The 7,814-nt window shown below is 34.5% G+C and overlaps 1 long non-coding RNA gene across 1 annotated transcript; it reads left to right on the top strand.

The window, feature by feature from the left end:
• The first annotated feature begins 438 nt into the window (after window positions 1-438).
• Window positions 439-1,296, top strand: LOC104118332 (uncharacterized). Its single transcript, XR_691243.2, has 2 exons — window positions 439-636; window positions 796-1,296. It is a non-coding gene; the product is annotated as an uncharacterized lncRNA (long non-coding RNA).
• Window positions 1,297-7,814: the final 6,518 nt, after the last annotated feature.

Here is a 7,814-nt window from a genome sequence, read left to right as displayed (position 1 = left end):
TTCATTAATTGAATCATGTGCAAAGTGCAGTACGTTATTGCCGATAATTAAGATTATAACAAGTAGATTGTTAATTAGCATCTAGAGAGTACCGATTACGATAACTAATTTTGATTAATAATTTTGAACTACTACTTCTAATTTTAATTATATGTTATAGCGTATCACACATATCATCATCAACTCTCACATTCATCTTACAAAAATAATGGATCTGAAATTATCTCAACTCATTTATTAAATAAGTACAACTGTACAAGTACAACTAGCTAGGAAGCACAACTCCTGGTGTAGTACTTCTTGGTCAAAATGTTTCATTCTGTATCTATTGGAATGTATAATTAATCTTTTTGGAAGCTGTGAAAATGAAGAGACTTTATTAAGTTATAAATTGTATTAATTAGAAAAAAGGCTAGCACATACAAGCCTTGAATATAAGACCTAAAAATAGATAATAAAGAAAAAAATAAACTATAGTACATGCTAGAGAAGCTGGTCCATTTATAGAGGAGGCCTATAAATTACGTTCATCGAAAGACAATGAGATGCTCATAGAAAAACTTTGAAGTAAAATTTTTGATATGGCGCTGCTTAAACTTTGTTCTGTTATCACTATTCTTCTCATGGTTACCACTAGTGAGTAACTATTCTTCTTTATCTCTATTTGTTGCATACACACACATACATGCGACACATATATTGTATACATGAATATGCATGACATTTAAATGTGTGCTTGTGATGCTATATTAGTCAAAATTTAATTTCAATGATTATAACGGTGAAATATTTCAGTTAATATGCCAAGCTTCTCAAAGACACAAGTTGTAGCTGCACCAGATGTTGATCATAATCTCTCGGGACTCAAGAAAAGACTACTTCCACAACTTGCTACTTGTTATAGAAGTTGTACCTCCGACGATGATTGCCTTACCGATTGCTGGATTTGTTGTACTTGCAGTATCTATGTTATAACTAACGATTTAAGGTGTCGGGGAGTATAAAAAAGGTGGATGTCTTTGTGTATTATGACAACAAATTAAAGGTTGCTAAAACCCTATTATGCATAAGTTAATTCCTCGTGATTTCAGTATTTCAGATGTACTACCTCGTTCCCTTGTTTTTCATGCTTCGCACGAATAATGAAGAAACTCATATCAATGGTTTTCTATTCAAAAATAAAAATGGATTCATTCCAAAGAGCATAAGTTTGCTTTCAAGATGCTTCATGCTTGTATGATTCATCATACATTACCTAATTTATTTATAAACTTATTGGATGTGTAATTTATATTAGGTTCCTCTTTTATTTATAATATTTTACCCTTCAAAGTTTTCTAATGTGGTCTTTTCTTTCTAACTATCTTTATCTTTGATCTTTTCCCTATGAGATGTATTTCGATGTCTTAAATTTATTGTTTAATACGGCACATACATTGGCATTACAAGTGGGCATACAACAGTTCAAGTTAATATACAATAATAACTCAGTTTACAATCAAATTTTATAGATAACTAATAAATTTCTTAATATATATATATATATACAAAGTCTGAAAAAAGATATTGAATTCACCTGAATTTGTTTTTGCATGCTAGCTCCGCCTCTGTTAACGCCAATATTGAAATCAAGCCCATGATGTTATGGCTGATTCAGACAGGCGGGCAACTCACTGAGAAAGGTTTAACGATATAATGAGAGATTGCTCATACCAAAATATTTCTATAGCAAGTTTGTTGCACTGAGATTTCAAGATAGAGGGACAATAAAAGTAGTACATATTTATTATCTAAAAGTAAGATATGGTATCAAGGACAAACAAGGTGGTCAAAATTAGAAAGTCAACCAAACCCCTTTCCCCGAGAAAATTTTACTTTTAATAGACGTAAAATATCGATTTTATTACTAGAATTGTACTTAGAGTGAATGTCTATTATCACGATCCAAATCGAAGGGCCGCGACGGGCACCCGGTATCTAATTCAATCGAGTACCAACATAACGTATCATTCTCATCATACTATCATGGGTAAATGAGCCGGAAAGGCCGTCATGAGATAACCAGAATTAAACTTAAGATAATACTTGACATAGGACGACCCAACATAGAATACAAACTTATACATGTAACATATGGACCTATACGGCCGACATGATCATTTGTACACTCAAAACATAGGCCGGCGGGGCCATACAATCATCCATATACATGACATATGTCTACAAGCCTCTAAGAGTACATAAATATCATAAAGGCTGGGACAAGGTCCCGCCATACCAATCTATACATGTCCAAAGCATACTGATCAAATAGGCAACTCCGGAGCAAGTGGAGTGCACCAACATCTTTCGCTGAGCTGATAGCCAACTAGGACGACTGGCAACCTGTTTATCGGGATATGCTGGCATGAAACGTAATGTCCCCAGGCAAAAGGGACATCAGTACAAATAAAATACCATATATGTAAGGCATAAAAGCAGTATATAAAAAAACATAAAAGAAACACAGAGTAAAAAACTAAACGTGTAAGTATGAATAGCTCTATGAATCATGAAATATTTATAATGTCATGCATATGCATATAAATATCGTAGCATATATATATATATATATATATATATATATATATATATATATATATATATATATGCGTACATAACATCATCAAGCCTCTGAGAGCATCTCATAATATCATCTCGGCCTCTGTGGGTAAAATCACCAACATATTCCAGCTGATCAGGTGGTGGTGCATATATAACGCCATAACCTTTCCCCATACCCCATATACATATAGTATATGTGTATATAACGTCATTTGGTCATGGGTATACATGTATAAATGAATGCAATGCATAAAGAAGTAAGTCAATATGCTCTCTTGGGATGTCATAAGATTAATATGCCTCCGGTTAATATCACAAAATAAACTTTATCACTTATGTATTTTCTGAGACCCATGAATAGAGGATATAATAATAGTACATATGGGGAATCAAGAACATAGGCAACCCTAGTACTTCTAAGAATAGAGCCATTTGTGAAAGTTGCGTGTTTTCTAGTTTCATTGTATCATATGGATCATGCCAAAAGGAAAGAAGGAATAGCTTTAACATACCTTATAAAAATCTATCCAATAACAATGCTAAACTCAACTCACTGCACCTTAATCTACAACAACAACAGTGAAGCTATTGTTAAGTTACGAATGACTCTCTCACTTATATAACAAAAATATCTTAATCTATAACAAAAAAGACGGGCAACATTTTCCCTGATTTTACTGCTTCCCCAAGCTTACTATAGGTGAGACAACAACACAATACAATCAGCAACTCGAAAATAACCTGACTATAATTTAGGGACTTTAATACAACAAAAATCCCAAATATACCATAACACACCCAATCAACAAGTTATCAAGTAGCCTGAAACTGTAACGACGAGTGACCAAACCACTACACTACCACATATGGCATTTTTCCACGCCCATTTATCCTTCCAAACTCCATAAATCAGCAGCACAAGAGGCCATCACGAGTGGACTACAAAACAGTCCACTAAAAGTGGAATAAATCAAACTCACGGTTTTCGATCACCGTTCCGTGAGTTCTAACTATTAGGAAAAACATTTATCAACATTCGTTTATATTTAAAAGCTTAAAAAAAGAAAGTAGGCATTTTATTAACTATGATGTACCTTCCAAAACGCAAACTACAAAGAAAAACAGAGGTGGTATAATGATACTTACGTCGTAAAGATCGTTCTAATGTTATCGCTTCTTGATTTCGTACCCATGATTTTAATCTTCTTTAAAACCTTTGTAGAGAGCTTAAGGATAGGTTTACGAGGGTTATCATTTTTTTTTTTTTATGATAAATGAAGATAAAGACCACTTAAAACCTATATATATCAACTTTTGAAAAGTCAAAGAGGTGCTAGTTTGGCACCCTAGCATTGACCCTTCTTCATACGCTCATATCTTTTTATCCGGACGTCGTATGAATGAATGGTTAAGAGTGTTGGAAACTAAATTCCAAGACCATAAATTTGGTATATAATATTTCCAAATATACCTCTTATAACATACGAAATGCATTGCTCAAAAAGCTTCATTACAAGGCAAATCCTTAGTCGTTTTTTCCAAAACTTAAATCCGATTTTTTCCAAACTTTATATTTTATATACAAACATCATATATAATCATATTATGAATTTACTCTCATCTAAATCATGATTAAAAAGTCTCATATTCATTATACGTCACCTTGGGACGTACAGGGTGCAACAAATTCCAAGTATATTGGGAGAAAATCACAGCTACATTTGACCTACTTTTCAGAACATTTATGAATGTAACTTGTGATAACCTTTGCCAAATTATGTTTCATAACTCGCTTGACTTCAAAATGTAATACACGGCTATCATACAACTAAAATAACTCATAACATAACCTGCTTATCATGTTAAGTACATTATGTTTATCCCAAGAGTACATGTTATAATATTCCCAGCTTGTCGACTTTCGACGAAACTTATTTTCTTTAGTTTTTTTAGCTTCTGAAACTTTCAACCCTCTTGGTACTTGTTATCCATGATCTTAAAAAATTTTAACCTGCAAGGTAACATGATTAACTTACCTTATGTACTTTAAAAAATGATCTCATTTCTGAGCTTACATCAATTGTCTTATGAAGTACTCTTACGTACGAAAATATGGGGTGTAGCATCATTCCCCCCTTTGGAACATTCGTCCTCGAATATTGACTGATGTGCTTATCGTTCTCATAACTAATAGCTCTTGTGAATACTTTAATATTATCCTTGCTATCTAGGAAATTGTTCTGTGAATAAATTCAAAGGCTAGGGCATTCCCCCCTTTAGGCCTCTTTCTCACACCACGACTTGTGGTCGGAATCCTTTCAATCTCGTAATTGTTGCTACTTTTTATCATGCAGCTTGTACGACTCTGACCTTGTAAGTGCACTTATATGACTTTTTTATCCTTTTTCCTCCAGCTCTTAGCCAATTTCTAGGCCTTGCTTCGTGAACATATACATAACTATGACAAGCTGTCCCTCGGGGCATCTATAGGTGTACTGAAGTTTTTCTCTCGGTACTTAGTCGAACTTACAACCATTGCTATATGTTGTTTCACAACCTCAATTATCTATGTTTATAGCTTTAATACATCTAGGTAGGTTATACTATACCATAACACTTACTTCGGTTTATTAGTACAGAGGTTTGCTACTCAACTCCAGGTTACTCTCTCGTTGTTTATCCTGTATGTATAAATCTAAGTCCTTTAGTTCTTCTTCATTATTGTTTATCTTAAGAATGATTACCTAATCTCATATAATACTTTATAACTTTTATCCATCCATTGTTGATTCACCTTAATGTTGATTCATAATCTACCATTGATAACTTGAAACCTCTTACGTAATACATTGTCACTAAGGCTCACGTCTCATCGGGGAACATTTGAAGTGATTTGCCTGATCTACCTAGGGACGATACTATACCTTAATAAACGTATTTCATAGAATCCCAACTTGATTCATCATATGGGTTCTAATCCCATGTAATTCATGAAATCCCTTTTCTCAAAATCATTACTCAATCAAAGGTCTAAACGCCATCCTCTTATCTATCACCATTACACCCTTATTCTACTACCAGGGCAACATTTCATCTCTTCTAATTACTCCTAGTATTAGACTCCTCTGAGTTCATTTAGGTTATACCAAGCTTTCTATAACTTACGGAAGCCATAATCTCTCTTGTTTTGATGGGTTTAATCTCGAGGACTTACCTATTCTTGTCACCTTCTCACTCACCTTTTCTTATCCTTACTGCTATCTACCTAAAACCTTGTCGCTCTACCATACTTTAGCTTGCGACCTACACATATCTATTCATAATACTCGCAACCTTCCTTTAACTTGCTAGCACCATAGATTTCCTTTTGTGCCTTCTCAGTTGCCTTTAAATATAAGCAATTACTTTTCCTGGTCGTTATGCCACTTGCTGCATGAATACTTGACTTATCTTATAGCCCACTGATACTGGAATTTCCCGTAACTCATATGATCTCAAATATCACCTTTTGATTTTTCTCTTCTTCCCGTTCATTAGCCACGATAGGTGCCACTTTCTTATGGAATGCATACAATGTTGTTATGAGACTGTTGTTACAAGACCATTTCTTCTCTTTGTCATTATGCTTAAGTTGAAGCCTCTTCCTTATTTCCTCAGCTAGTCTTTCTTTGTAGTACATAAGGGAGATCCTTTGACTCTTGTAAAGCTGCGAGCTTATTACATCGTATACCCGAAAGAATTTTTGATGTTCTTACTCGTCTATAATTATCCTTAGTTACTTACCTCCGTGCCCTTGTGCTCGTAGGGTTTCTTCTGAACTGAAATTTTTGACTATCTTCCCAGTGGCACCGTCTTTTATTTTCGTAACACTTATATGATACCTTTTACAACTTCAACTCCTATCTGAATATTTCTCAAAGATTACAATGTCATATCTACGAGACTGAATTCACTATGTTTATCTTGTACAATCTGCTGATTAGTCTGTATCCTCTTGTCTAGGCTCTTTCTGAATCAACTACAAACTACTCGTTGGTCCATTCTTATATCTATATTCTGCGTAATATCTCTTGGGTTATGCCCTTTGTCTTAACTTTCCCCTCGCATTGGCTCCTTATGTATCAAGTGTTCATTTGCACTTATTTATCAATAACATCTAGTGTTGGAACCCTTACTGCCTCTCCCCGGTGTCGTGCTTGCATAATGGTTTGGAGTCGTATCATATCCGTAGGATCTGAATAAATGCAATCTCATTCCTTTCGCCTTTCTACCACATTCTTCCTTTACTATTCTATAGTTACCTGAACCACATAACTACAAGTTAATACCATATCACACCATCTTCCCCCTTTAGGGGAGTACTAACATTTAATGCTATGAAGATTTACCTATAAATATTTTACCTTTTCATCTTTGGCATCTTTTCACATCTTCGCAGACTTTTACTTGCCTTGCGGTAACCCTTATGTACCAGGAATAACTGAATTTCTTACGCACAAAGGTGATACCTAGTGTAACTGGCACACTTAGTCCCTTAAACTTAACTCTGCTCAAAGTGCTTGCTTTAGGGAAGCGTATTCTTGAATGACCTTTAAAGGTTATTCTTTTGTTGTCCATTCTATTATTGCCGGAATGCGATCTCTGAAATTATCATGATGTCGACTGTTATCAAATCCCACGGTCCCTATTCTTGTTCGGTTTTATCTTGTTTACTAGACAATACTAATTTATGTTACTACAAGGGGTCTAACTTAGGCTTTTGGTAATCACGTTAGAGTCACCAACTTATTCCTCGAAATGAGGATATGACCTTTGGCCTATACTCTTTTATTGTCTCAAGGCCAGTCACCTCTTGTCTTTTCCTTTACATGAATATAGACTCTATCATCGTGTCATATTCTGATTTACCGTTATTACCCATTTATCACATCTCACTCATAATGCTTCATTTACTCTCTTCTTATTCTCCTACTAATATTTCTGTCTATCACTTTATTCTAAAAAAATCAACAAAACATTCTTTCACTTTTAGCTCCCCTTACTTTATCTCGCTGGCTCTTCGGGTCGCCTAACATTCTCTTTTTTCCCTTGGGGCGGGAGTCATACTAAGATAAATATTTATCCCTTCTAGGATTCCACTGCCTATCTTATGAAATTTCTGAACATTCTAGTATTCGTATCTGACTGTTCTATTCTAGAGTGCACCATCT

This window comes from Nicotiana tomentosiformis, chromosome 10, assembly GCF_000390325.3.
Source record: "Nicotiana tomentosiformis chromosome 10, ASM39032v3, whole genome shotgun sequence".
In the NCBI taxonomy this organism is placed as follows: Eukaryota; Viridiplantae; Streptophyta; class Magnoliopsida; order Solanales; family Solanaceae; genus Nicotiana; species Nicotiana tomentosiformis.
The sequence above is the reverse complement of the archived record's forward strand: the minus strand, read 5'-3'. Positions and strand labels throughout refer to the sequence as shown.